Here is a 7468-nt window from a genome sequence, read left to right as displayed (position 1 = left end):
AATATAATTTTCATAGGATTTCAATCTTGAAATTTCAAAAATCAACTAAATTTCCTTATGTCCCTTATCAAGGGGTCCATATCATTTTTGCAATACATTGCTAAGATCGTGGAGGGAACAAAATCTGACCAGGTGACAAACAAGCATAACAAAGAGACAAAATCAAACATTCATATTCATACTAGGTTTTCACAACAAGATTCACAATGAATCAAAACTAGGGAAAGGTGGATTTTTTCAATAGGAGATGTCAGACACAACACCAAACCAAGTGCCCAATCGGGGCTATAACTCAAGAACTTCTGTTCTTCCATTCTTACATGCCAAAACTCATACGTGGTTTGTGTTGATAGGTAGGGGCCCATAACACCCTACCCTCTCTCCCTCTTCTCATCCTGAGAAGAGATTCTACATTGTTGGAGTCCAACTAAAAAGACCTTTCCCAAAATTGGCCACTTCTGCCCTATCCAAGGGTGAGTAATGCCAAAACACCCATACAAAGAAACTTCAAAATTCAAACAAAAATATGAAAGAAAAGCATTCAAGAAAACATAGTTTCAATCCTTCCCAAGATACCCAACATACATACAAGCATACAAATAACAACATAATTGCATAAGCATGAAACAAGCATGAACAATCTTAACAAGAGAGATGAAGAAATCCTACCTTCACAAAGAGGTTATGGTAATTGATCAAATTGAAAAGAGATTTTCCTTCCTTGCCTTCAATCTTCCAAGACTCCTCTCTAAAAGTAGAGATTGGGTAACAACCAAAACTACTCCAAGAAGAGCTTCTAAATAAGATCTAAACTCAACCACCAAAAAGGGCAATAACTTTCCCCACTCACCTAAAAATCTAGAAGTTTCTAACTCAACCAATCCTAAGGTTAACCACTAAGTGGAGTTGAGGTTATGCAACTCATGGTAACCACTTTCAATTTTCGCACAAAGGCAAAATTGACTTTTTGAGTGACCTCAAAAGTCAACAAAAGGGGCTTAGGGGGTGAAAAATGCCCCCAACCCATACCCATACCCCTTGGGTATAAATATTTCATGTTTTAAGACCTTAGGAATTGATTTGGGACCCAAAAAATGCTAGGAATAATTAGGACTATCTAACAAACTCCAAAAATGCAGATTAAGCACTAATCCAAATTAGGGGTGACTAAACTCGATTAAGAAACAAATTAGAAAAAATACACTAACTTAATCTGACTTAGGTCCAAAGGTTACACAGTTAACCCTTACTAGCATGTTGAAATTCATATTCAAATTCATGAGTTTCAAGTGACACTTATAAGAACACAATTACAAAACATTAACATTTACTAATCACGGAAAGATACATTCATATATCTCACAAAATAATTAAGTTACGAACAACAAGGTTTCCACAAATAGCACATAGGGATCAGTTACATTCCTTCGTTGGGTTTCTTGGCTAAAATATCCTACACACTTATTGCACATATCAGTAGTCCCATAAAATCACATGCACATATGTATATACGTATCAGGGATTCACATAAATGAAAGCATACATCTTTCAATCAATCAAAGTTTCTTTCATCCTACTCATATTCTTAATCATTAAAATCTCTTAATCAAAGTGTTAATCTTGCATTTACTTATTTCGTCAACATACTTGTTTATAAAGCATTCAATGATGAACTCAAATATCTGAAAGTAAACATCACACAACATGAAATAATATAATATGTTCAAGTATTTGATAATGTCTCGACATCTTGAGTTGTGAGTATCAAAATAATAATAATGTATCACTATGCTATGATGGGTCAGGGCGAGGTCTCACATTCTTTTTCTTCTCCTCATTAGGTTCATTCAATGACACTTTAGCTTTGAAAGTAGATTCAATACTCTTAGGTTTTTAATTATCAAAGTTAGACAACTCAAAAGAAATGAGTCTACCTATCAAATCTTCAAGTGATAGTTTATTCCTTGGAATATATCTCAATTGTTGAATTGCAAAAACTCTAATAGCATATATAGGTAATAGTGTTCTCAAAACTTTTCTTAGTACAGTATCATCATCTATATTACCAGTAGCTCCTCTTATTGCATTAACAACTTCTTTTATCCTTTCAACATATTGAGTAATATTCTCACCTTCTTCCATTCTCATATCATCAAACTTACCTCTGAGACTTTTAGCTTTGTTTCTTAGAACATTTGCATCTCCTCCATAGATAGTGGCTAGGGCATCCCACATTTTATTTACACTATTAAGATCTTTGATATCATCAAATTCAGCATAGCTTAGGATAGAGGTGATCTCTAGCATTGCCTAATTGTGTTCTTTATTCTTCTTCATATTCTCAGTAGTTGGAGCACCAACAGGATCAACATGTTCCACACAAATGGTAGATTGTGCATGATCTCCAAGTCCTCCAAGGTGTAACTTCATCAAACTTTTCCATGCAGGAAAGTTATCTCTATTAAGCTTGGGTACTTCTCTTTTTGACATCTTGATCTTTATTCTTCTAATACCTTTAAACTAGTCCACTTAAGCAGATGGATTTGATACCAATTGTTGGAATATTTTAGAATAACTAAGAGGGTGGAATAAGTTATCCAAGGTATAGATGTATAAATAAAACTTTTCATAGCTTAGTGAACCCATAGAAAATTATTCATCATGCATGCATCCATAAGATTATGCAATCACTTAAAACTTGTAGGTTACTGTCAAATCAACTTGTACAAATGTAAAGCATGAAACATAGAAAATTAATCAACACACTTGATGCAATGATTTACGTGAAAACCCAATTTGGGAAAAACCACCAGTAACATGCTACTCTTTCCACTCTTCTAAAGTGATGCCCTATGAAAGGCCTATTAGAGTAAATAATTATTATTTATGCTTTTACTTAAGTTTACTTAGGCTAATACATTTATTTAATAGTTGTAGTCTAGGAGTTGTTGACAACATGGGAATTTGTTCCTATCTAAGTCATACTTATCTCCTCACCTTGATCGAGGATATCCTACCTTTTGTGGATGTATGCTTAGTTGTCAACCTTATCTCTCAGAGCTTCCCAGAGGCCTTTATATTTTGGCTCTCCTATTGTAATTTCATATATTTTCATCTAATATTGTATAGCGATTCTTTTTTCATTATTATAATATCTTCTCTCTCAGTATGTTTAGTTTCTCCAAGCTCCACCCTTCCTTCTTTAATTTCTCTTCAGTAGGTTATTTGCATGCAGGTGATCTTGGTGAGCTATGAAGTTGGCTTTCATTAACTTCTACAAGGCCAACCCTGTTAAAGGTTATAATACACACGTTAAATGTGACCCTATTAAAGGATTTGAATCACCCTATTAGGAGTGAGCCTTGTGAGAAGACTTTAGACCATTCACTTGGAATGTCACCTAGTTAAAGGATTCACAAATGACTGTTAGGGCAACCTTAATCCAAAGGATTTACCCTAGACTGATACAATTGTTAGAGAGTAATAGTAAGGCTTGATCTGATATAACTTACAACTTCATTTGCAGATTATAGATCTTTGTTTAGTCCTTAATTTTTCTTGGCCTTCATACATTGTGGCTCTGATATCTTGTTTACCCTTCAAGCATTCATATCCTTAAGCCTTCTTGCCTAACATGCCAATGTAATCTTCTCTCTTAAGTCACTTGATGAAGCAAAACCCTTGACTCTTTTTCTTCCTTAGGTTCTCACACATGACAACCTTGCTTCATGACTAGCCATTCCTATAAATAGGAAATTAAGATTTTGTTTTTCTCATTCTACATCATCCAAATTAGGGTTAGGATGGATTGGGTAGGATACAATGTATCTACCCCACATTCCATATCTCTTGTAGAAACTTCTCCTATAATTCACTTTGAATTTACCTAAAAATAGTTTATCTTAAAGTTTTTACCATCAACTCATCAACCTTATCTTTCACCTAGTTCACGTAATCCAAGAAAACAAACTTGTTAGCTCAGATTCATCAAATTCACAATCTTTTAAATAATCTAGTAGCTTTGCATTATCTAGCTTCTGATGCTTGGCACATATTATGTTGCTTGACATCCACTATGAAATTACTCATCACGAACTAAATTTTACTAGTGCTCAACATCTTCTAAACTTGACTCGACATTCACCATTCTACTTAGCATACCCTAGAATGAACTTTTACTCAGCTCCAACTGATTTTTTGCTTGGCTTGCACTATCTTTTCTTGGCACCTACTATCCACTCTGTCAAGCTTGGTAGACAAAATTTGTGTAACTTGTTCTTCTAAACTTTCTTAGTGTAACCAGCCTTTGTAACCTTAAGTAGATTATCAATACATCATGTCATCACTATCTTAACTAATTCTTGTACTTCATTACATAATCATTACTCAACCTTTCCTCTAGGTGCTATTTTTACATCTTTTGATCAAATCCTCTTCATCAATCATCGAAGTGATAGTACTTAAATCATATAAGTAGCTATATTACCAGTAAATAGAAGGTTTGACATTAGTGACAAAAAAAATGATTGAAACACATAGTCTTCTTCAACAATCTCCTTCTTTCAATCTTAGTTTTAACAATTTCCCTCAAAAATGATCTTTTCAATCATATCTCAACATCTCGTAATCAATGGGAATGAATTCTTGTTTCAATTTATCTATCATCTAATTCCATCTTGTGATTTTCCCCTTTCCTCTTCTATTTCACTTCAATTAGATCTCCTACCACAAAATATTTGCATGACATTTCAATTTGGCCTTCCCAAACTTTAACCTATCACAATCCTCAATATCTTCATACTCAAAATATTCTTCTAATTCATTGATCTAGTCAATAAATTCTTCTAGGTTAAGGTTCCAAAAAGTGTGGGAACCTTAAACTTAGGTTTTTTCCCAAGCTTGGAGATAGGCCCTAAAAATCCTTTCCTCCTCTTGGTTCAAAACTTTTCCATCTTCTCTTTGATCCTCATTTTCATCTATTATGGAAAGATTCATTCCTTTGTGCATTTTTTTCTTGTAATGCTTATATTTTTCTTTAGAGGATTCTAAAACCCTTAGATGTCACATTTATACCTCTTATGTTATGTTCTCTTCGTAGAAGCATAAACCCTGGTGCAAATTTCCTCACAATTAGTGATCTATCTATACATTTAACTCAAAAAATGATCTTGGTGCAAATCTCAGAGTCGGTGATATGTCTACACACTCAAGACCTCCATGTATGATACCACTTAATGAAGGGTATTTCCCTTGATGAAGGGTTCTCCCCTTGACACCACAATAGATAAATAACAAAAATCTATGAGAACAAAATATGGGCTTCTTATTATCTTCACAAGTGTGCAATTAAAGAATACATAAGTACAATATGAAAACCTACATTGACGTCTTCCTTACAATATTTAGCAAGACAAAGCTGGAAACCACCACTCAAAATGTCCTACACAACCTACAAGTCTTCCTTATATAGGAATTTTCCACTACCTAAGAAGGTTCTAAACACTTATCCCTAACTCTTGAGGTTGGCCAACCTAATATTATATTATTTTATTACACTTTATTACATACAAGAAGCTAATAAAAATTTACAAATTATATTTATGGATAGCTCAACTTATGGAGACCATAACTTACAAATTGTTCACCTAATTGGCTATTATAATCCCTTTTCAAAAATGGAACTTTTGTTCTATAATAGTTGATTGTGCAAACATCCATTATTTGAGGTTTGACCTCATTTAGGAGCCATTTAAGCCTTCAAAAGTAAGCCTAAAGTTTTGATACCAAAAAATCATACTAAAAATCTATAATAACCTCACTAATACATATGTTATGGCAATGAAACTCCTCTTGTAATGCCCTACCAAGGGATCCAAAATAATTAACCTAACATTTTACTAAGTTTGCCAAACATTTATTTATTTTTTAAAACTAGAAAGATAAATCATACACATCAAACACATAGTAGCAGAAGAAATCACATACAATCAACTATAAGCATACATAATAGGTTATATTCCTTAAGGATCCGAAGATATTGAGTCACATTTAAATTTAATCAAGACTAAATCTAATAACTACCACATCCATATGAAAGAATAATTAAAAGTCCAATGTCCATAATATACATTTTATCTGAATGGCTCTTAGCAAATTAATTCGAAATGCTCAATCATCCACTGTACATGTCACAGGGTATGAAAAGCTTAAAAGAATATACATATGAAGAAATATAAATACAACATCCTCCTCAGATCCATGATACAAAGTAGAGTAAAATAAATATAACCAATAACATACATGATACATCCATCCATCATAAAAGATATAACATCCAACATGAAATACAACTATCCATCATAAAACACAACTAACTAAGTGTGCGGTTCCTCCCGACCGTCAGTAGCATCATAAGACCATCTTGGGCCCTAGCCATCCCAAGCCATCGAATAGATCATCAGTACTATAGTAATAGGGATGCCACTACTAAAACATGCTACAACATATGCATAAAGAAATCTAACATGCTAATCATCAATATAAAGTAATGCATCAGTAAATAACATCACCTAAACATGATAAATAAGCATCCCAAGAAGCTCTAGCCACGGTGACTACGGATGGATCTCAATGGCAAGAGTAAAAATCACTACCACCTGATCATGTAGAACCTAAATGGCCCACTCCCACCATGCTGAGAAGATGGTCTCAAGTCCCAAACAGGATATCAAATCACATAACACAAATACTCTCTAAGTCTAGGAAATCCTAAAAGTATACTAACTCAAAGGTTCCAACATAGATCAACATCTAGACCTAGAGGCACACAAGACATGTTGAAAACCAACTATGTAAGTAGGCAAGTGTCATCACATGAATCATGTAGAAGTTACCCTAGCAATTAGCTTAGGACTCTAGGGCCCCTAGTGATCCCTATGCGGCCACTAGTATCCTCTTGTAGTGACAAGGCATACTATGGAATGCAAGGTCGTAACCAAGTGTTCTCTCTACTCCCATCCTAGTCTATACTAGCACTTGAGGCATGGGTGCAATCATACCAGCGTTAGTACACTGGATCCCATCATAAATCTACAGTTACACGCACTTGGGCCAGAGTAGTACTGGGATGGGAGACCTCTTGGGAAGTCTCGATATTGCATCCTTGACGTAATGCCCTACCAAGGGATCCAAAAGAATTAATAATCACAACAGTTCTCAATGAGCAACTGAAAGACATCAAATGATAAATCACAATATCCATTGGTTCTCAATGAGCAATCGAAAAGTATCCCAATAATAATATTGATCTAAGACTCCAAAATGGTCAAGTCAAACATGTCACAACATGACATCATCAAGAAAAAATTATTTAAAACACATCAGTCCCCTCAAAGTGACTAGAAAGAAAATCAAATATAATTGATCAATGACTCAAAAATGGTTAAGTCAAGTATCTCATAAACATACA

The 7468-nt window shown here is 34.1% G+C and overlaps 1 pseudogene; it reads left to right on the top strand.

Moving 5' to 3' along the window:
• Positions 1-7044: 7044 nt before the first annotated feature.
• LOC149575499 (5S ribosomal RNA) lies at positions 7045-7163 on the top strand (annotated as a pseudogene).
• Positions 7164-7468: the final 305 nt, after the last annotated feature.

This window comes from Cupressus sempervirens, chromosome 2 (genome assembly GCF_028749045.1).
Source record: "Cupressus sempervirens isolate cs-2001-9-10 chromosome 2, ASM2874904v1, whole genome shotgun sequence".
Lineage (NCBI taxonomy): Eukaryota > Viridiplantae > Streptophyta > Pinopsida > Cupressales > Cupressaceae > Cupressus > Cupressus sempervirens.
This window is presented reverse-complemented; position numbering and strand designations above follow the sequence as displayed.